The sequence below is a fragment of the Artemia sp. Qi Xiang Cuo genome, chromosome 2 (assembly GCF_049724085.1).
Source record: "Artemia sp. Qi Xiang Cuo chromosome 2, ASM4972408v1, whole genome shotgun sequence".
NCBI classification, from domain to species: Eukaryota; Metazoa; Arthropoda; class Branchiopoda; order Anostraca; family Artemiidae; genus Artemia; species Artemia sp. Qi Xiang Cuo.
This window is the reverse complement of record NC_142795.1, coordinates 82,890,408-82,912,600: the sequence shown is the minus strand read 5'-3', so window position 1 is coordinate 82,912,600 and position 22,193 is coordinate 82,890,408. Positions and strand designations below refer to the sequence as shown.

The 22,193-nt window shown below is 34.7% G+C and overlaps 2 protein-coding genes across 2 annotated transcripts in view; both read left to right on the top strand.

Moving 5' to 3' along the window:
* The window catches only part of LOC148955701 (uncharacterized), a 47,037-nt gene that overhangs the window by 4,609 nt on the left and 20,235 nt on the right, over positions 1 to 22,193 (top strand). The window lies entirely within an intron of this gene.
* The window catches only part of LOC148955700 (uncharacterized), a 49,647-nt gene continuing 45,995 nt past the window's right edge, over positions 18,542 to 22,193 (top strand). The window contains exon 1 of the mRNA XM_089103578.1: positions 18,542 to 18,653. The gene's annotated coding sequence lies outside the window, so the exon portion shown is untranslated. The remainder of the gene's footprint in view (positions 18,654 to 22,193) is intronic.

Here is a 22,193-nt window from a genome sequence, read left to right as displayed (position 1 = left end):
TATGCAAGAAATGCTTTTCTGACTTGGGTAATTTCAGCAATCACCGAAGAGTACATACAGGTGAGAAGCCATTTAAATGCAATGTATGTAAGAAATTCTTTTCTGGATCAAACAATTTAAAGGCATAAAACAATGCCTGCTGGTGAGAAACCTTTTAAATTTAGTATGTGTGAAAAGAGCTTTTCTCAAATGAACAATTTGAATACCCATCAACGGGTGCATACTGGCGAAAAACCATTTAGATGTGGCTTATGTAAGAAGAGATTTTCTCAAACAGGCAGTTTGAGAAGGCATCAAGTAGTGCATACAGGAGAAAAACCATATAAGTGTGGTGTGTATGTGGTACCGTGGTTTTATGGTATTTAAGTGATGCAGTGGTAGATGCCTTTGTTCTCCCTTTATAGGGGAGATAAACTCTGGCCCTAAGGTATTTAAACTTTGGTAGCGTGCCCTAGGCTATGATCGAACTAATGAGGCGTACCAGCTGGGTATGTTCAAGGGGCTAAAGGTAGATTGTATAGAGGTTGTCTATAACACAATACTTTTATTCAGTTAACATATAATAATACCAGATATATATATATATATATATATATATTCTGCTGGGACTGGCTGTCCCAAGTAGACCACAAGTCTCAGAAAACTACAATAATATATAATAAGATACTTCGACACTTACACTAATCCGACACTGTTCCAAGGTATTTCTAACAAGATAATAAACGGGCAGAGGTTCGCCCTGCAAGTCAAAGAGTCTGTCCTCGGTCTCAAAAATCTGAGTATATATATGAAAAAACAACCACTTCCTTCCGGTTCATTGACGCATTTAGCCAGGAAATTGGTTATTGAGCAAGTTCCCTCCAAGCTTATACATTCCAGGATTTGTGTCTTTATCTTAATAAAAAGTGGTATTTCGAAACTTTGTATTTGCGTCTTAATATTTGTTTACTAAATTCCAAATTAACTAAATTAGAAAGCTTTACCACAATACTCCCCATTTAAAGAAGAGTTGCCCACAACTCTCAATACTTAACTTTTTAAAAACATCTTAATTTTGTTTACGGCAATTATGCTGCCATCCTTGGGTCATTATGTGCATATACCATCAATGGGTTTCCTTAGGGTCATTTTTCAGGTCAAATATAGGCCATGTTCTTTTTTTTGTCGAAAGATTTCAATTTGTAATTCATCCCTTTTCATATGTATCTTCTGTTTTAGCTTGACCCCAAGCGGCTTAAGCATTATATTAGTGGTTTTGCTCAAATTATATTTCAAGTTATATTAGAGACGTTTGTGAATTATTTGAGTTTAAATTTAATTCCATTAATAATTTAATTTATCTGTGTGTGTAATTGATATACTGTTTAATTTTCAGGTTTAGAAATGCCTTGGATAAATTACACATAACAATTTAGGTTTTTAAATTTTCACATATTTTTCCAGCACAAAGCATTTTCACATATTTCAATAATATAAAGCCTTTGAGGCTATATAGCACATTCTCTAGGCCTAAATTAAGTTCTGATTTTTATCTCACTTTACGATGAACTGTTAGCAAAGTCTGTAATACTGCATGCAGTTTCCAAAATATCAGTTGATCAGGTATGGTTTGGTTTCGGATGATATGAGATGTTAGTATCAGGATACATTTGAAGTGGCTTCAAAATTTGTTACTTTCTAAAATGCATCAAAAAATGATTGAAAAAATGGACCCGAAAGGATGTTACGAAAAATTTGATTTCCAAAAAAAGCTAAGGCTGTATCTAAAATAAATATTCACATTAGAATACACATAAAGCATAATTTGTTACCTATATATAGTAAAAAGTAACACTCAATTTTTTAAAGTTTAATTACTTTCAATTACTTTTCTCTACTTTTAATTACTCCAAATATAATATACCGCTTAAATCGAAACATTATGTTTCTTGCTGGATTATTCTTTTCAAACTTAATCCTTAACGGATTATTTCACAATAAAAATATTTATACGTTGACTCGGAGTCAAACATTTATATATAAATAAAATCACTAGATCAAACTTAAAGTAAATAAAAACATAGTATATATATATATATATATATATATATATATATATATATATATATATATATATATATATATATATATATATATATATATATATATATATATATATATATATATATATATATATATATATATATATATTTATATTTATATATATATTTATATTTATATATATATATATATATATATATATATATATATATATATATATATATATATATATATATATATATATATATATATATATATATATATATATATATATATATATATATATATATATATATATATATATATATATATATACAACCATTGTGTAATACTTACACAAGTTTTTTTTTTTAATTCGCAAAACTAGATAGGATATTTAACTACTGGTTAAAATTTAAAGCATTTAAGAAAATAAAACAGGGTATAGACTAGCATAGGAATTAATTCCAATTAGTATTTTCTTAATTGCTTATAGAGTATTATTATAAAAAATTTCTTGAATGATATAAAAATAATATATAAAAATACTCAACATATTAATTCACTATATTTACGTGGATAGTTTAGGTTATATATATACATATATATTAACAGAAGTTATGTTGATACATAATTTAATTGTTTAAAACAAATAATAATTATGTACCCTAATAATTTATTTAATCACTGCAATATTTGTTCTTTTTACAACTTTTAAATAAGTCCGTCAAGACTTTTATCTGATAAGGCTTAACTGCAATTTAAAATATATAAAAAACATTAACCCTAACCAAGAGACATATACTCTACAATTGATAACCTTGATTACTCTCCATATAATAGCTTAGCAGAGTTTCGTATGACATGATTCTGCCGTAAAAACTTTCACATTTACAATTTTTTTATATGACAACAGTTCCATATTTATAAAGAATTTTCAAATCATCTTTATAACTGTATAAATTTGCTCAATAATATTTGTCAGCACTATATAACTTTCCCATATATGACAATATACATTTTCTTATCTTTGTTTTACAACTTTGGTTCTACTTCAAACCAACTTGTATCATTAACTGTCATTAGCTTACTATATGCCTGAATGTTTATTCAGACTTTTGAGCTTTTTAATTCTTTTCGAATTTTTAGGTACTTGAGACAGTTTTATAACGTTTTTCTCTGTAATCTCTCTTTTTTCCGCTTTAATGTCCTTTTAGTATAAGGCTTCATTTACAGCTCAGATCTGATCAACTAAAAATTTACCTATTCGTCTTTTTACCTGTTTTGGCACTATCAATTGACTTGTGCCTGCACCCTGAAAGTTTGCTTACCAGGACTGCCTTCTGGTAGCTCCTATAACGTTTCTAAGTTCTCTTGTTATCAGCTACAGTTAAAAAGACAATTATGAACCTGCACACACAAAAATTAATTATTTATAGTATTGCCACACTTTCTTTTATTTGTGGCCACAGTTTCCTCTTGGGCTATTCTGTTCTCAAACAAGGTGGCCCTTCTGCACAAAATATTCCTTGCCTTCATGACAAACAGTAATTTATTTTTAGACATACAAGTGACAATGATTATTTTCACTTTAACTTCCCAACTTTTAGTTGTCTTGTCTGAGGTTTCAACTTCAACTTAGGTCCTTAAGGCTTTTATGTGCCTTTTTTTAATTTTTCATGCCATGTTAGTCATTTTTCTGAAAACGACTCCCACATAAGAGAGCATAATTTTTCCTGTCTACTTGGAGCATTTCTCCAACATTTCTAATAATCTCGGCCCGAGTTAACCACTGTAACGGTGGCTCTGTCGTATTAATGCTACTTATTTTGTACTTATTTAGTGCAATTTTCGTATTAGTCTCGTTCGGTCAGTTCAATATGGGCGTATAACATAGTTTAACTGACTCCGTTGAATTTCTTTTCCTTTAATTTCGTCTTGCTATATTTTCAACTTTAACCCTTCTCTTTTTTTTATTATTTACCTCAATGAAGCATACGGGTTTTTTTTAAGTCTTTTTCCGCTTTTTCAGTAAAATAGGTCTTTTTTTAGGCCTATATTTATATGTTTCATGTTTTTTCAATAACTTTTACCAAGTTTTTATGATGATTGCCTTTTATGGTCAACTTAATAATCTCTTTAGTTTTAAGAGGTGGGGGTGTGTCTATTGCTGCAACTTTTTTTTTAAATTATTTAAATTTCTTCGTCTGAAAGTGTTCCTGTTAGAAAAGTACTGTACTTTTTTCAGCTGATTTTTAGAACACTTTTAATTAAGTTTTGCCCTGCATTTATTAGTTCTCATTTCTTCATAAAAATGCAATTTTTACGTCATACTGGTTATCAATTTTATTCCAGCTTTAATTACTATTTTATTTGCCAAAGAAAGAGAGACAATAATTCTCTTGGCAAGGCTAAATAATTTTGAATTCGGTGCTCATTATCTGTGGTTTATTCATAAGCTTGAATCTGGGAGGATTATAAGAATGGATTTCTGTTCATTACTGCGAGTTTTTTTTGTTGTGTAATGTTATATTTTATTTTCAAAGAAAAAGTGGATACTTTTAGTTTGTGTTAGGGTTTAATGGATTGGGATTTGGGTGTTTGGGTTGGCACAGGTGAAAACCAATTGCTTAAACTAGGGTTCTCCTGTGCCAGTTCGTTTTCTCAGATCCAATGAATCGCTAAAGTTAAAATTATTACCTTGAACTATTATTGTGGTTCGCTTGTGACGACGGGGTTAATTTTTGGCTTATTCTTAATGGATTTTGTCGTTGGCTTTTACCTCTGGTAAATTTTTCGGTTATAATTTATTTTTATATTGCTTTTCGTTTCTTTTACCTAGCACCTTTTTTTGCTTTCTAAGCTTATTCTAAGTTTCGCTTAGATCTTTATAGATCTTAATTATTACCTTAAAAATATTTTTCTTTTGACCTTTTGTAACCCATAAAGAAAATTAATATATTAGACTATAACTAATTATAACAAGATTACAGCTAGCTTATACATGTAGTGCACTTAATGTAAACTCTTGCTGTTTTCCTATTAATATTATTTTTAAATTTCTTTTAAAATATTTTTTTTCAAATTCGACTGGAGTTGCCACCTCAGAGAGTCAAAAGTCAATAGATGCATTGCATGTACTTAACAATGAGAAACCAGCAGGGATTGAGATCAACTCCAAATTTGCTAGCTTCCAATGAGCCTATTTCAATTAGACTACAATCCTTCTTTTTTTGTTTTTTTTTAATTACCCCCAAATAATTTTTTCAATATACATATCAAAAGAATCGCCTTTTAATGCTGATTCTAAATATGTATAATTCTATTAGTTTCACTACACCCATTAAAAGTTTCGAGTCACCTATGAATGCCCTGTGTAACTGTTTCCGTGATAAGGTTTCTGTTGGCTTCCTATCACACTCTATTTGTCGACTAATTGAGATATAAGGGACTATTTGCTTCACTCTATTTGCTTTCTACCATCAGACCGTATTTCTTTGGTATATTATGAAGGAAATTTTGAAATTATTAAAATATAGATATTTCTTTAGAGGCTCTTTACTCGTTTTATTCTATTTATTATTATTTTTTTCCGTTATCATTATTTTATTCAAATATTAATCGGCTGGAAGCCACGCTTGTCCCCCCTTTCTCCGTTTCCTGTCCGAATTTTGGACTCCAAATTTTGTTTCTCTTCTTTATAATATTTGCAAGTTTTTCCGTGGTCTCTATAGTGTGGTTTACAAGGCTCTGAATTCGAGCGCGGTTTTGTTGCCACGTCAAATATCTTTAATATTTTTTTATCCTGATGCTTGGCCTTTTTCATAAGTGATTTAGCTACTTCTGCCGCTCACGAAGGGACTTATGGTTTTTCCTCTGGTTTCTTTACTTTTTTCCATAATTTCTCTCTTAAAGAGGGTTTTCTTAACGATGGCCCAGGGTTAGTGATATCTGGTTCTGTAGAAGAATTATCGGTGTCACATTCTGTAAGCTCACGTCTAGTAGATGGCGTTTGTTCCAAAAGCCATTTTTGTGTTAAGACTGTAGGTGAGTCTAATGTATGAAAATCAGACAATTCATTGGTTCCTTCCAAGTTTGCGTCCTCTTTGTATTTCACCTTTGGTTTATCACGCTTTATACCATTTGGTTGTGTTTGAGGTTCTTCATCGCTATTGTCCGATGAGCATCGAATATTTCCCTTTTTCTCTTGTTTGCTGTGGAGAGTTTGTAGTCAAGACTGGGCTAAATACTCCTTCCGCTCCTTCCAACTTTTGCGGTCGTTAAAAGGGTCATAGAATTAATATGGTAGTCTTAAGGATGTTGGTTTAATTGTTCCCCATATTTCTTTACCTAAAGGAATAGGCTTTAATCTTAAATTTTATGAAAAAAATCCTTTTTCCATTTTATTATGGTCCACTACTTCTTCCTCTTCCTCATACTGATGCTTAGAAAAATAATCTAAGTTAATTGGTGGAATTTTTACAATCCTGTAAGGGCCATCCCATTTCGGTTTTAACTTTTTTGTCCCTTCTAGTTTGGTTTTGTATACGTAAACCATGTCTCCTAAACAGTAATTTGTCTTTTTTTTGCTTGTTCTGTCATATTTTTTTTGTTCTGTTTTCATATCTTTCAAATTGTCTTTAACTTGTTCCATAGCTTTTTTCATTTGCATCACCATTTCTTGCTTATATTTGTCTAGGTTATAATATAATCTATCGTTCTGTATTTATTTTGAACAAATTCTGGGATGTTTTATACGTTGCAGAAAAATGACGTTTATTTAAAGGAAAGTGAAAAAGCCGATTTTATTGCAAAGATTACGAATGAAATAAGTTCGTCCCAATTTTCATGTTCCTTTCTTGCAAGTATCCCCAGAATGTAAGCTAATTCACTATGTTTCCGTTCAACCTTTCCATTAGCTGATGCCATATAAGACGAGGTAAACCATCATTTAACCCCCAGATATTCCGTAATTTCGTCTAATAATTTGGTTCGAAAACATGGCCCATTGTCACTAAGTTAAACTCTAGGAAAAATTTCGTGTTCCAAAAAGAGGCGGCTGACTAAAACTTTCGCAATGGTTTTTGTCTTTTCGTCTTTAATTTGAAAAGAGTATAAGTATGAGTTAAGATGGTCAACTACGGTTAGTGCACACCTGTTTCCTTTCCTGGAAACTGGTAAACTTCCTCCTGTTCCCCAAATGTCTCTTGACTTTAATTCTCCTACCCCGAAGGGGTGGGGTAGAGACCTAATTCGGCCCTAGGGGTCTTTGGTGGTGACTCTTGTTTCGCATACTCTCGGCAGCTTTGTATGAAAGCTTTTACTTTTGAGTACATTTTTGGAAATAAAATTTCCTTTTATCCTTTCAATAGTTTTCGCTTCTGCCATGTGAAAGCCAATCGTTGCGTGGGCCATCTGTCAAATTTCTCCTACCAGTGATTTTGGAATTACTGGAATAATTTTTAAGTCATTTTTTCTATATTCTTGCGATGGTCTGTGATATCTTACCAAAATATTTTTACTTTCATCAAGATAAAAATTATCTAAGTCCTTCAAAAAATATTTAAATTGCTCTGGCAGTTCCACTCCTTTTGATAAAAAGGATTTCATTGCTAGACAAAAATCAATTTTATCCTGATGATTCGAAATATTTTCATTAGATAGTATTTCTAGCCCTTCCAGTTCATTCTGGATGGTTGTTATCAAATTTCCTTCCGTATCAGGATTTCGTGACAAATAGTCTGGTAAAATGTTTTGACGGCCCTTTATATACATTGGGGTATATGAATATGCTTGCAGACGCAGTATCCACCGTGTCAGTCGTGCTGAAGTATTTTGCATCGTTTGTAGCCAAATTAGGGATTTTTGGTCTACGCGTAAAATGATTTTTCTCCAAGTAAAAATTGTCAAAAATATTCTGTAAAAACTACAACTGCTAAGCATTCCCTTTCAACTGTCGAATATTTTCTCTCTGCCTCCGTTAGTGACCTGCTGGCGTATTGGACTATTTATTCTTCTCCTTCCGAATTTCTGTTTAATAATATGGCTCCAATACCGCACCCCGAAGCATCTGTTTGTAAACAGAAGTCTTGTGACAAATCTGGTAGTTTAAGTATTGGTGTCTGTAATAATTGTCTTTTTATTTCATCCAGCGCTTGTTTTGCGTCCGCTGGACATTCGAATTTACTTGATTTTTTCAAAAGGTTTTTCAAAGGTTGCGCTATTGTTGCATAATTTTTAATATATCGTCTGAAATAGCTTAACAAACCACAAACTGATCTGCAGCTTTTTTTATCTTTAGGAGGCTGTAAATTTTCTATGACTGTAAATTTTTCTGGATTTGTGGAAATAGTACCTTGGTTTATCAGGTGTCCAAAAAAAACTAGTTTTGGCACTACTATTTTTAACTTTTCTGGTTTTAATTTTAAGCCTGCTTTTTCAAACTTTTCCAGTGTTTTTCTAAAACCGACAAAACAGTCTTCGAGATTTTTATTAAACAAAATAATCTCATCTTAATAACCCACCGCAACTGTTTTTCTTCCGAGTTTGATATCTCTTAATACGAAATTCATTAGTCGACTAAAACAATTTGGACTAAATGATAAGACAAAAGGCATACGTTCAAATGTGAAGTTTTTTCCATCGTCTAAGATTACTGTTGCTTTATGCTTTTTTTCTTGATCTAAAGCTATTTGCCAATATCCTGCTATTAGGTCAAAACTAGTGTAGTATTTTGTACCTCCTAGCGAATCTAAAATCGTATCAATTCTGGGTAACTTCATCACGTCTTTTACCGTGACGGCTTTTAGCGCTCTAAAATCTATACATAACCTCCAGGTTTTATCTTTTTTCTGACTATTACTAGCGGAAAACACCAATCGCTAACACTTTCTTTAATTATACCCTGTTGTTCCATTTCCTTTATTTGGTCGTTCCAGTCATGGTTTTAAATGATAAGGTGTTTTATACGGTGAAGTTCTAATTAGTGGACCTTCTGTTGGTATTTTGTGCGTGATTAAGTGAGTTAATGCATAATCTGCTTTGTGTCTTGCAAAAGTCCATCTAAAATCTCAAAGTATATTTTCTACCCGGGTTTTTACGTTTTCCGGTAAATGTTTTAAATCAAATTGTTGCAAAAAATAAGTTTTCGACATTCCATACTTTTCTTGTGGTTGCAGTTTTAATGAAGATAACTGTTCGGGGCTAGTGAAATTTCCGCTTAATTCTGGACTGTTTAGAGATTTTATTTCTGAATTTGAAATCTTTTCCACTGATCCAAGTTCTATTTGGTTCAGTTTTACTTAATTATTAATTAGATTTGATAGTTTTAAGTATGTGATACCATTTTCAATTTTAATAGCTTCATTTTCCACGAAAATCATGGGGTATTATTTTAGGGTGTATCCTCCTATCATTGTATCCATTGTTTTAGCCTTTCCTTCTTTTGTATTTAATGTCGCTAGAATTTGAGCGGTTGCTCCCCCTTGTATTGTGATTTTTCCGCTTATTTTTAGGTTATAATTCGAATCGTCATTTTCCTTATCTGTTGTTACGCAAATTTGCCTATTAGTTTCATTTGCCTGGCTTATGGTTATTGTATCAGATATGGGTTCCCATACGATCCCATATTTCCTGATGGCATCTACTCCTAGAATACAAGGAAATGGTAGCTACTTGCATATTATCACCGTTACTGTTATTTCTTTATCCCCTGTGCTAAATTTTAATGAGCATTCCCCCAGAATTGTCAGCCTGTGTCCTTTCACTGATGTCAGAGTATTCTGGCATCTGCTTACGCGATTTTTGACACTAGGAGGAAACCTTTTAAAAACTTCCTCTCGAATTAATGATTTAGATGCACCCGTATCTAGTAAACATGGTAAATTTTGAAAACACTCAATTTTAAAACAACGCAAAATCGGTAGACTATTATTATTTGCATTTGTATCACAACATTCTAAACTGTATAGGGGTCTTTGTAAGGAAACAGCTCCGTTGACCCTTATAGGCTGGTTTCTCCGTTTAAATGCCCACTGTTTGGCCAAAAGTTTCTGGGGTTATCCCAGTTTTCTTCAGCGTTGCTACTTTGACCCTGGGTATTGTTAACCGTTTGCCTCCTGGGCCTAAATTTAGGAATATTGCTAGGTGTTTGCCAAGTATTATTTGTTCCCTGCCTTCCTAAATTTCTGCCCCCCTGCGTTCTGAAATGGTGTCTTATCTTGTACTTCTGGCCTTCTTTGGGTATTCTTTGCCAGCAATCTTCCGCATAGTGATTTGGTTTGCCACAATAATAGCAATTGAATCTTTTCCTATATTGCTTGGTGATTTGCTCCTCCTCATGGGGTCTATACCTATTTCTATATATTCTTGACCTGTCACCATTTGCTCTATAATTTTCCTCGGGAGGAGGGGTTGGTCGTCCATAATACTTGGTATTCCAAGTCATTAAGGATCTAATACCATGGGATTGGTCGTCAAATGTGGAGGGGTCAGTCCATGATGGGAGATTTTAGCCTTCCTCGCGCCTTTTTGGCTCACGATTTGGCTCCTCAAGGTTCACCCACTTCTGTCCGCTTTCATATTTTTTACTTTCTTGGGCTCCTGTGTTATTTATTGACATCTGATCAAACTTTTTCACAGCCTCGTCAATTTTTACTTCTGTTTCGACTAAGATTATAGCCTGCTCTAAATTTTCAGGTTTCCGTGATAATAATAGTCTTAATAGCTTTTTTGGAAACCTTTGGGTAAAAGTATGTTGCTGTACTTTTTGTACTGTCTCGTCATTTCCGCCTTTCTCTAATTGTAAGCATACATATCTACAAATTTTGTCGGCATATTCCCTGATACTAGTTGAGGTATTGAATGTCACTACCTCTGTTCTTAGCCTCTCGGAGATGCTTGTATCTACGAATCTGGTTTTAAAAGATTTAAATAGAGTAATGATGTCCTTGGGCTCTTTTTCCTTAATTGCCTCAAAATGTTTAAGGGCGCTTCCCTTTAATCTGGCTGCAACGCATTGCTCTTTGACCTTATCCGCAAACAATTCAGTTACTTCGTCGAAAATTTTAAATTTTTCGATAAACTCATCTGAAATTCCTTGCGTATTCAAGTATAATTTTTGCAATTTCAAGTACCGTTGATAGGGAAGCTATGTTTTCCTCTGGTAAAGCCATTTTATTTCAAGCTACTATTTTTATCAAGCCCTGTGGACTAAGTTTTTCCAGCAATCACCAGTTGTTGTAACTGGATTCATATAGTAGTTAAGGTGATGTTGGGGTAGATGCTTTTATTCTCCCTTTATAGGGGAGATAAACTCTGGCCCTAAGTTATTTAAACTGTGGTAGCATGCCCTAGGCTATGACCGGACTAATGAGGCGTACCAGCTGGGTATTTTCGAGGGGCTAAAGGTAGATTGTATAGAGGTTGTCTACAACACAATACTTTTATTCAGTTAACACATAATAATACCAGATATATATATATATATATATATATATATATATATATATATATATATATATATATATATATATATATATATATATATATATATATATATATATATATATATATATATATATATATATATATATATATATATATATATATATATATATATATATATATATATATATATATATATATATATATATATATTCTACTGGGACTGGCTGTCCCAAGTAGACCACAAGTCTAAGAAAACTACAATAATATATAATAAGATACATAGACACTTACACTAATCCGACACTGTTCCAAGGTATCTCTAACAAGATAATAAACGGGCAGAGGTTCGCCCTGCAAGTCAAAGAGTCTGTTCTCAGTCTCAAAAATCTGAGTATATATATGAAAAACCAACCACGTCATTCCGGTTCATTGACGCATTTAGCCAGAAAATTGGTTATTGAGCAAGTTCCTTTTCAGCTTACACATTCCAGGATTTGTATCTTTATCTTAATAAAAAGTGGTATTTCGAAACTTTATATTTGCGTCTTAATATATTTTTACTAAATTCCAAATTCACTAAATTAGAAAGCTTTACCACATGTGTAAGAACAGCTTTTCCTCTTTGAGTTACTTGCACAGGCGTAAAAGGGTGCATACAGGCGAGAGACCATTTAAATGTGATTTATACAAGAAGAGCTTTTCCAATTCCAGCAATTCCAATTTGCATAGGCATAAGAGTGCATGCACCCAAGAAACTTTTTAAATGAGATTTATGACTCAAGTTTCTCTGCTTCTTTGGCAAGTGAATTTAGATTTTATCCAATAACCCTGGCATTTGTAGAATTACACGAGCAGAAATATACAAGTGCTCAGTTTACAATATAAGATTTTCTTTAATGAGCAATTTGAACAGAAATGGAAGAATCTTGTGTCAAAAGTGCATGTGCATTAGGACTTTTATACATCCAGAAATATATCTAGAAAATAAGGTAATGATTTGAAAAGTGACTAAATCATTGATGTCACAAAAAAAGAAAAAGCTGAAAAAGATTGAAAAAGTAAGAGTATCTACTATGTTGTTAACCGTTATTACGTAGCTATGACTCATTTTAATCCATCCATTAATTTCCTAAATTCCAATTTTACCTTTTGTAGGTTTAAAAATCCGATAGGGTGTATTTATTTGCAATGTAATTAAGCTGATATCTTCTACTTAATCTAGCTCTCTCATTCTTAACAGGCAGAAAATAAACTAATTCCTAACTCTCGACAAATGACTATGTTGATTTTTAATCAAAGGTTCAGATCATTCACAGGTTTTCAAAGGAATTGTCTAGTGGCTGAAAAATTTAATTACGTTAAATCGGAAATAAGTCGTATTATGCTCATTCCACCTAACAATGATTTGGGCGGATAGATAGCCAGATAAGGACTGTTTTTTTCTTTTTTTTTCTCTGCTTTTCTTCTTTACCAATTGATTTTTTTTCGAGTCATAACCAATCAATTAGGACTCGGATCAGTTGTGACTCATCGATAAATATCATTATATCAACCAATAAAATTTTTCTGTTTTATGCCAATCTCGTTTGCCAAGATTTGAAGAACCGTAGTAGTGATAACTGTTTTTTTTTCTTCGTTCGAAAACGTCGCAGCATTTACTTGAGGATCATATGCAAGCGGTCTAGTTTAAACCTTGTGTTCAAGACAAACCCATTGCTTCAGATTAGAAAATGCTAGAAATTGTACATGGGTCATCAAAATTTAGCGTGGTTTCTAAGAAAAAAGGTGGAATTATTTTTAAAATGTGATTGGTGAGAACGTGAAATTCATTCCCTTATCACCCTTTTGAAACCTGTGATATCGTCACCTAAGCGATACTGAGCTGTAAGTGGGTGACCAAGTTTGATGTCAAGCAATGGCTTTAGACCTCGGCAAAATTAACGTGTGGATGTGGATGCCCCCTTTCTTTTTTTTATGATATACTAACTTATTTTACTTCTGCAAGAAGTTTTGCTTTGCGTTTGTTAAGCACAATCCTTTGAACTCAAATTTCTTGTCTGCCAGGTCTTGAAATGCTCAAAATTTAGGAACACTGCATGATTTTAACGTAAATTTGAAAAAATGCAGTGAAGACTCTTTAGCTAGATAATTCAGCCCTACAATCGCCTTTAGTAGCTCAGGGCTACTTCTAAACGTTCAGAAAACGGCAAGATAGAGGAGTTGTTAAACAATTTTAACCACTTAACAAAGTTATTTTGCAACAAACTATATCTGTTTATTTTGCCTTCCATTGTCTTGCGAATTTCTATCAAAGCAACGTAATTTGCTAGTCTATCCACTCACATCATAAGTTGCGCTATGGGGCGAATCTTACGGAATTTGAAAGAAAATGCTTGAACCAAAAAAATTGATAGTTCCTGCCTGGAATTGCGAATAAATGTCCAGTCCGGGAATTGGAATTTCTGTCAGATTTGCATATAGTTTCTAAGGAAAATCCTATACGTCTTAACTTTAGGTGCAGTTACACGATGCAGAAAACCATTCGGAGGTGATCACACGTTTTACCATGCAGATTGAACAATCTTGTTTTCACTTTTAAAACCATGTAGGTGATCATAGGTCAAAAAAGACATTTCGTTACTGCAGCCATTTGGACCTTGTCACACCCAAAGATCCTTAATAGATTCCGATTATTAACAGCTCGCATCTTTTTCTCATAACTAATTCAATTGTCAAAGTGGAAATGACTCTCGATGATTTTTCTTTATTTTTTTACTAAGATAGGTAGTGGTTTCGATATAAAATTTCGCTCTGTTGACATTCTCATGAAAATATCTTTCTGCCATCTATTGAAATTGAACAAGCACCATTTATAGGTATTGTTAATATCAAAGCTGGAAATACTTGCAGAACTCATGAAGGGAACAGACCGCTAGGTAGCAATCCTCTTGATTTTCTATTACGTGTTTTGAGGCCAGAGGCTGATCTTCCCAGGTTTACGCATCTTTGCTAGTAACGTTTTAGCGTTGCTTTTTTAGTCCAGTAAATATACGGAAAAAATCGACGATCTGGGACAAAATTGAAATATAAATGATTTTTACACCATTTTGTAGAGAAAAAATTCTGTACAACATACCAAAAGTTCACAAGAATCCGCTTGGCAGAACAGAGTGAAAAACGGGGGGAAAGGGGAAAATCCAGGGGAAAACTCGAAAGTCTCCGGCCGGTAGTGTTTGATGCTGAGAATGGCATTCCTGATGCTTTTGGGTCTAAGGAGATCGAATATGCGTTTTTTTTATTGCTGTATAATAAGTCGTTCCCCCGTTTCCCCATTACAGGGGGAAAAGAGAGGGGAAATAAAGATCCCGCACATCAGTCTGCAAGACTTTTTTTCTGGGGTCTACAGAATTTGGAGAGGAGACAAAGGTCTACCAACCCGGTTTGAAAATCCTCTAACACCTTTCTGACAAGAGTTTAATATCCTATTCCCTGGTGCTTTTCTTTTCCACTTACATTCAGATTCACTAATGATGCATTTACACCTAGTGGAAATCCGAGCGGATTGTGAAAACCGAGCCGATTTTCCGACTGTTTTTTGCTTGAAATTTTCTCTAGCCGAAAGCTAGTGGTCGTTAAGATCGTAAAGTGAATTCAAACTTTAGTGAAAATTTGGAGCTTTCCTTATAGCTCAGGCTGTTTTCAAATGTTTTATTTTGTGAGGCAGAGCAGAAATAGAAGAAAATAATTTGTGTTACTTGGAAAGTGCGACGCGTCACGCTGGTTCCTGAATTCTATTTTTACGTGTGAATAAGCGGTAAACCTTGCGTACAACTTAAGGTAATTTTCTTCCTCGCTTTACGTCCTATGTCTGAGAGCCGCTTAATTGGTCAAAATTCTTAACTGCGGCTCCTTGCTGGAGGCTGACTAGAGGTTTTGATCTCACACATCTTATGGACAGATTCGCTTTGTGGGTTGTTTTCGTGTCCTAAACAGGGCTTAGGTTTGGGTTTAGGCGCAAGTATGACTACAATATGGCCCGTGCAAAAAGCTCCTCTTTCTTGCCTAATAAGTTTTTGTTTGTAGTTTTCATATGACACCCTATTTATGGAGGAAGAACATGAACGTTGCAAGCGCTGCAGCTGCAGCATCCGTATTGGTGGTGAAAGTGTCAGAATCACAAAAAAAGGAGCTCTTTGGATCAACGAGGTTAATTTGCAACGGGGTAAACAAATAACAGTTGAAGACGGTGAAATAGTACACAACCAGTGCAGAAAAGACTACTGCCGTCCGACGTCCATAGCTTGTCTCGTAAAAAGAAAGAATGACGATTTTGAGAATACTCCAACAGGTTGGACAAGTGCTCTTCTACAACAGAAGCTGACAGGGGAACAGTCTTGTGTACAAACCCATACCGACCATCACCTTCGACGACAAGATCGATGGCATTGACCTACTATGCCATGCAAGCTGGATAAATGACACGAAACGGGCCGGATGGAGTGGATTTGCGCAAGCAATTCACCATGGGTCACACAAAGGCGCCTTGTCGACTGTTTTTCTGCATATGATTGACTATAATCCCTCCGATCTTTCTTGTGTATACACGACCATATATTTTATCTCCGATAAAACACGCCAGCACGGAATGGTACCAGTTTTGACTTTTGACAAACCTTTGTACATGAAAGCGGTGAACATCATCAATGCTGAGCCTGCTGATAGTCCTCTCAATGCAGCGTTTCCAATGATCAGTGGTCTCCATTGCCGTATGAGCTTTCTTGGAGCGATTGGGCACTTGATGACGGAAACAGGGATAAAAGAAGTACTCGAATGCCTATATGCCGGTAACACTATTAAGCATATCCTTAGCGGTAATGCTGTTTCAAGAGCCATGAGAGCGCACGAGCTTATAGATTCAGAATTGCAGATCACTCTCATTTGCAAATCGTATGGTTTCGACTGCACAGATGACATACGTGCTAGACATCAAGATTTTCCATTAATCTATCCTACCACCCTTTTCGAATCGTCAAGCTTGCCATGACAGCCAGATAAAGCAGAGTTAGCAAAAGCTATTTGGAAATTACTGTGAACGTCCTACCAAAGATCCGGAAAAACACATCATCGATGGTGGATGGCTACTCCAGCATATTCCATGGATAACAGGAAACACTTTCGAACAGATTTGCAACAGTTACGTTTCCTTCCTGACACAGGAGTATTCAAATGCTTCTGTCGTCTTTGATGGTTACACTTTAGGTCCATCTATCAGAGATGTCACCCAAGTTAGACGAACGAGAGGTATCCAGTGTCCGACCATCGATATCACACAGACTATGAAACTGCAAAGGAAGAAGGAGGACTTCTTGCGGAGTCCCAACAATAAGCAGTAAATTATTCGAGCTATTGGTAAGAAGCTTGTCCAAGCCGGCCTCACTGTCCTTCATGCAGAGAGATGTGGACGTTCTGATTGCATCGACAGGTGTTGATGCCGACAAGGAAGGGGTAACCACTATAGTCGGAAACGACACTGATTTATTGATCCTTCTCCTCCATAACTTACCTCTGGGAGCCAGGGATCTCTATTTCGAAACCAGTACCAAATCAAGAGCGCTGTCAACTAAATACTGGCACATCAGCCTTATCAAAAAATCAATGGGACAGGTTTGTCACTATATTCCCGTTGGCCAAGATCTTCTGGGTTGCGACACGACGTCCCGTTTGTTTGGAAAAGGAAAGCAGGCTGTCCTGCTATTCCTAAAAAGCCATGAAGAATTTAGGAATAACTGTGAAGTGTTCCTTAATCTGCGATCTAAGAAGGAAGAAGTCCAGCTAGTTGGTGAAAATCATTTGCTGTGTTTCTACAAGGCTAAGAAAGGGGAGGGTCTCAGCAAAGTTAGGTACAATGTTTTTCTTGAGAAACAGAACAGCCCCAAGACATTAACTTTTGTAAACTTAGAGAGACCTCCACCAGCTCCATCGGCTGCTAAATTTTACTCTTATAGAATCTTCTATCAGATAATGGAGTGGCGTAATACTGCGTCAGATTTCGACTCGAAAGACTGGGGTTGGTGATTACGTGACGGACGCCTCGCTTCGATCATGACAGACATCGGACCTGCTCCGCCTCATCTGCTAAATGTGATTCGTTGCAGCTCTACGCGTTCCAACTGTGACAGTTCACACTGTAGTTGCCGAAATGGATTGTCTTGCACACTTGCTTGCAAAGCATGCCAAGGGATTGCGTGTTCCAATAAAGATGTTTTTGTTCATAACGATGAAGAAGACGATGTTTAGTACAAATGCTTGATCTTATCCTTTTTGGTTCAATATAACCCGTAATTATTTTTTCCTGTTATTATCGAAGTTCCCTGATTTGTTTCATTTCTTACATTTAGCTTTGTCTTATTTTTCTATTATATATTCGAAGTAAATCTGCCCACGTACTCTGAATGCTCGATGCATTGTCTCCTCTATGGTTAAAACACTGCAGAAAAACAAAATACAAATCTAATACCATGTTTTTGAAATCATCAAGTCAAAAAACCTTGGGAGAAACATTTTGACCAGCCATGTCACACAACTCTCGAGGATATTATTTCCCCCCTCCCCCGCTAAAGGGGGAAATCAAACCAATTCCAGCGATAAAACAACATAACTTTCTTTTTTCGATTTCTCATCGCAGAAAAAGAGCAGACGTGAAGTTCGAGCGCACAATAAATCCACCCCTGAGTATGTACAATTTCCCCCTTTTCCCCTGTTTTTTTACCCAGTTCCGCCCAGTAGTTTTTTGGGGACTTTTGATATGTTGTACAAAATTATTTTTTTCTACAAGACGGTGTAAAAATCTTTTATATTGCAATTTTGTCCCAGAGTTTTGTAGATTTACTGGACTATTTCGGAGTACCAAAAAATAAACTGTAATAAGAAGGCCTCGTCAGGCTTTAAAATTGGTCACGGATTTTCTGACTAATTTCACAGGTTTTTGCCACTTTTTTCACAGGTTTCGAAAATTCGTAGTGCCAACACTGTGCTAAATGCCCTTGAGTTTAAATCTGAGAAGAAAGAAGGAAAGCAGAGAGGACTATTAACCAAATAACTTGGCCAAAAGTCAGCTGAAAGGGATTGGCAAAGGGAAGGCAGGCTAAAGATTTTTTAACAAATACTTGGTATATGCAGGCTCACCGGTAAAATTATACTTTTGGCTATCTTGGAAAGGGGTTAGGTTAGGAAAATGAAACTTTCAGAGATGGGTCTACAGCCTAACATAGGCTATGTTCCAGGAATGTACCTGCAAAGTCTATTGCACCTACTTTCCCCCATTTGCCTCCATGCAATTGGTCAATTCCCATAGTAAATACTGATTTCTCAAAGTGGACTAAAGATTTAACCCCCATTGCTTTTATCCAGAAAAAATCTGCTGAACTTAATACAATTACTTATAATAACCATTTCCAAATTTGGTATAAATTTAGAGTTGGTGCTGTTGACAATTCTTAACAATTCTTATTTTAAAATCAATTCTTATTTACAAGAAAACAATTCTTATTTTAAAATATGTATAATGATCCTAGTTTACATTTTATCCAAGGGGAGAACCTTTATCATCAAGTCTTTCCTCTAAAAATCCTTCTTTTTCCAGCTTAAAAAAAGAAATTACAATATTCTCCATGCTAAAACAGAATGCATAATTCTTTTGAAATTGCTGCTGCGAGAAGAGTTGCCAAATAAGTTATTCTATAGATAGTGGCCTTATTCTGTTTTTTTTTTTAATGAGCAGTGGCAAAAATACTGATTTTTTTAATGAGCAGTGGCAAAAATGCAAAAATATAAGCCTGTAACAGCCAGAGAACACTCTGTAAAAACAATTTATTATAGCAGCAATTTCAAATTTCATTTTAGCAGGGAGGTTTATTGTAAACTTTTTCTTTCAAGCTGAAAAAAGAAGGATGTTTAGAGGAAAGAATTGCTTATAAAGATTCTCCCGTTGGATAATATGTTAACTAGGATCATTATACATATTATGAAGTATGAATTATTTTCTTAACATGTCTCCTTGTCAACAGTACCAACTCTTAAATTTATACCCCAAATTTTTGTTGATGGGTCCAAACTGAATGAGAAGGTAGCAAGTGGTGCTTTCCTTCCTCACCTGAATATTGGAATGGATGAGAGATTGTAGAATAATGTATCTATAATGTCTGCAGAGTTAAATGCCATAATCATGGCATTAGAACACCTTATGAAAAACCAATCCTTGATTGCTAATTTAAACAATATTATAGTTTATTCTGACTCTTTGTCAAGCCTTGAGTTGCTGTCTTCAGCTCCTCAGTATAAGTTGGATATTGACTCTTATAATTGTCTTAGTATTATAGATAATCTTGCTTCAAGTGGCATAAGAACTTGTCTTCAGTATATCCCTAGCCACTCTGGTATAAGTGGTAATCATCAGGTTGATGAAATAGCAAAAACTCCTATAAATATTGACCAGCCAAGTGGGAGACCAATCCCCATTAGAGATATTTACCGATGGAGACTATCAGATATTATGTTTAATAAGAATAATCCTATTCTTTCCCCCTTTCCCAATAAGGAATTTTTATAAAATTTATCATAGAATTTGTTCTGGAACAAATGGATTAAATTTTCTTGCATTGAAAGGGATTGGCAAAGTAATTAAGGCAGGCTAAAGTTTTTTTAACAAATACTTGGTATGTGCAGGCTCACTGGTAAAATTCTACTTTAGCTACTTTTGGCTATTTTGGAAAGGGGTTAGGTTAGGAAAATGAAACTTTCAGGGATGGGTCTACAGCCTAATATATGTTCCAGGAATGTAGTTTGAAGTTACCTACCTCCACTCCTACTCCTTCTAGAGGGTAATGACCTTTGATGACCTTTAAAAATCTGTGTGCTATGAAAGTGAAACCTTGCAAAATAGACCTTCTGCTTAAATGAAGCACAACAAAACTGTTTTCAGCTTCACAACTTTGCTCAATCCCAATGTTTAAGGTTTAGGATATGCAGATACATTTCCTAAAGTTTGAAAAAATCTTTGATATGGCTTAAAATTCTACCCAAATAACAGGAATTGCATTTTTAGAACTGAAACCAGATAAAAAAAAACTGATAACTGAAAATTAAGGTAAAATATTGTTTTGTCAAAATTTCAATAGGTCCTGTCATGTAGGCAAATTTCAGGACCCTCTGTATGGAGAAGGAGTGGAGATAGGTACTTCAAAATACCTTCCTGTGACATACTTTAGCCTGTAGACCCATCCCTAAAAGTTTCATTTTCCTAACCTAACCCCTTCCCAAGATCGCCAAAAGTAGCTAAAGTAGAATGTTACTGGCTCACCTACTGGGTAAGCCTTACCCAGTCAGATAAACCTAGTGTGCACTCTCTAGAAGGAGCCATGCTAGAGCAAGGCATTTTAGGTAGCTATTATTATGCTCATATCCATGGTTTTGTCAATGTTTTCACAATTCATCCTTCTTGGCCTATGCTGTATAAAAGAAAACTTACCTTAGATCCACCTATGCCTCTAGAAGCATCAAGAAGGAGTCACAAATCTGCCTGTTGGTTTGCTGCTGTCAGTATGTTCTGCCACTGAGACTGGATTTAGGTGTTCATATTTTTTTTCAGATCTGTCTGGTAAATTTGGTGAATGGTTTTTCTGGGTCAGTCCCTGTAGCATGATCCCAATTGTTACCAGTGTGGTACTACATGCAGCAACTAGGGACTAGGTAAAATTAAGTCTTTGCTGTGTTACTTCCCATTTTTCCACTTTTTTTATGCTGGTGCAATTTTGGTGTTTTGGTTTGGTCTGTGTTTTGACAATCCATCCTTAGGCTATATTGAATTGAATTTATTTATAACCTGTTGAAATACAATGATGAACAGAGTATAAAAAAAGAAAAAGACAAATAATGACAAATAAAACAAAATTAAAACTCATAGAACAGTCGCACAAGCATAGTAATAAACCAGAAAATGACAGCACAAGCCAATGAAACAAGCACATAGACAAGCACAAACAAAACAAAGATAAAACTTATAGAACAAGCACACAAGCATAATAATAAACCAAACAATCATAAAGTATATGGGTGTCCATTTATTCCCGTATTGCAAGCTGCAATGCATCTGCCAATGGCAGCATTGGGGTCAATAAGACTATATTTCCTATTGGTCCAAGAATTACTGGTCTGGGGGGGGGGAGGGGAGGCTGAGAAGATATTTAGCATACTGGTAATAAATTCGTTGGAGTTGCTTTGATACTGTTGCTGAAAAGGTACACCAAAAAGTTACAAGGTATAAAAAATTTGGGAGTGCATATGAGCTATATAATTTAGCTAGCAGCTGACAATTAAAACGAAGTTTATTGGAAACTATGACACCATAGGCACTGGACATCCAGCACTGGAAATGGCAAATGAGAAGCTTTTTAGTTGCTTTAAGAGAGTTACCAATTGGGAGGCCAAGGTAATTCATTTCCAATTTAGGAGCAACTAATACTCCATTTGGATCAATATTAAATCCTTTGGGAACTGGGTCCCAATTGAATAGTACCATTTCTGACTTTTCAGCATTAAATTTAAGATTTATTTTTGAATACTCTCAACTCAAAATGAAAAAAAAAAATTCTCAAACGCTAGTACTGTTTGGCTGGGGTTAAAGACATTGTCTGCATAAGCAATAAGAGACACGTCTATCCCTTCTAAAA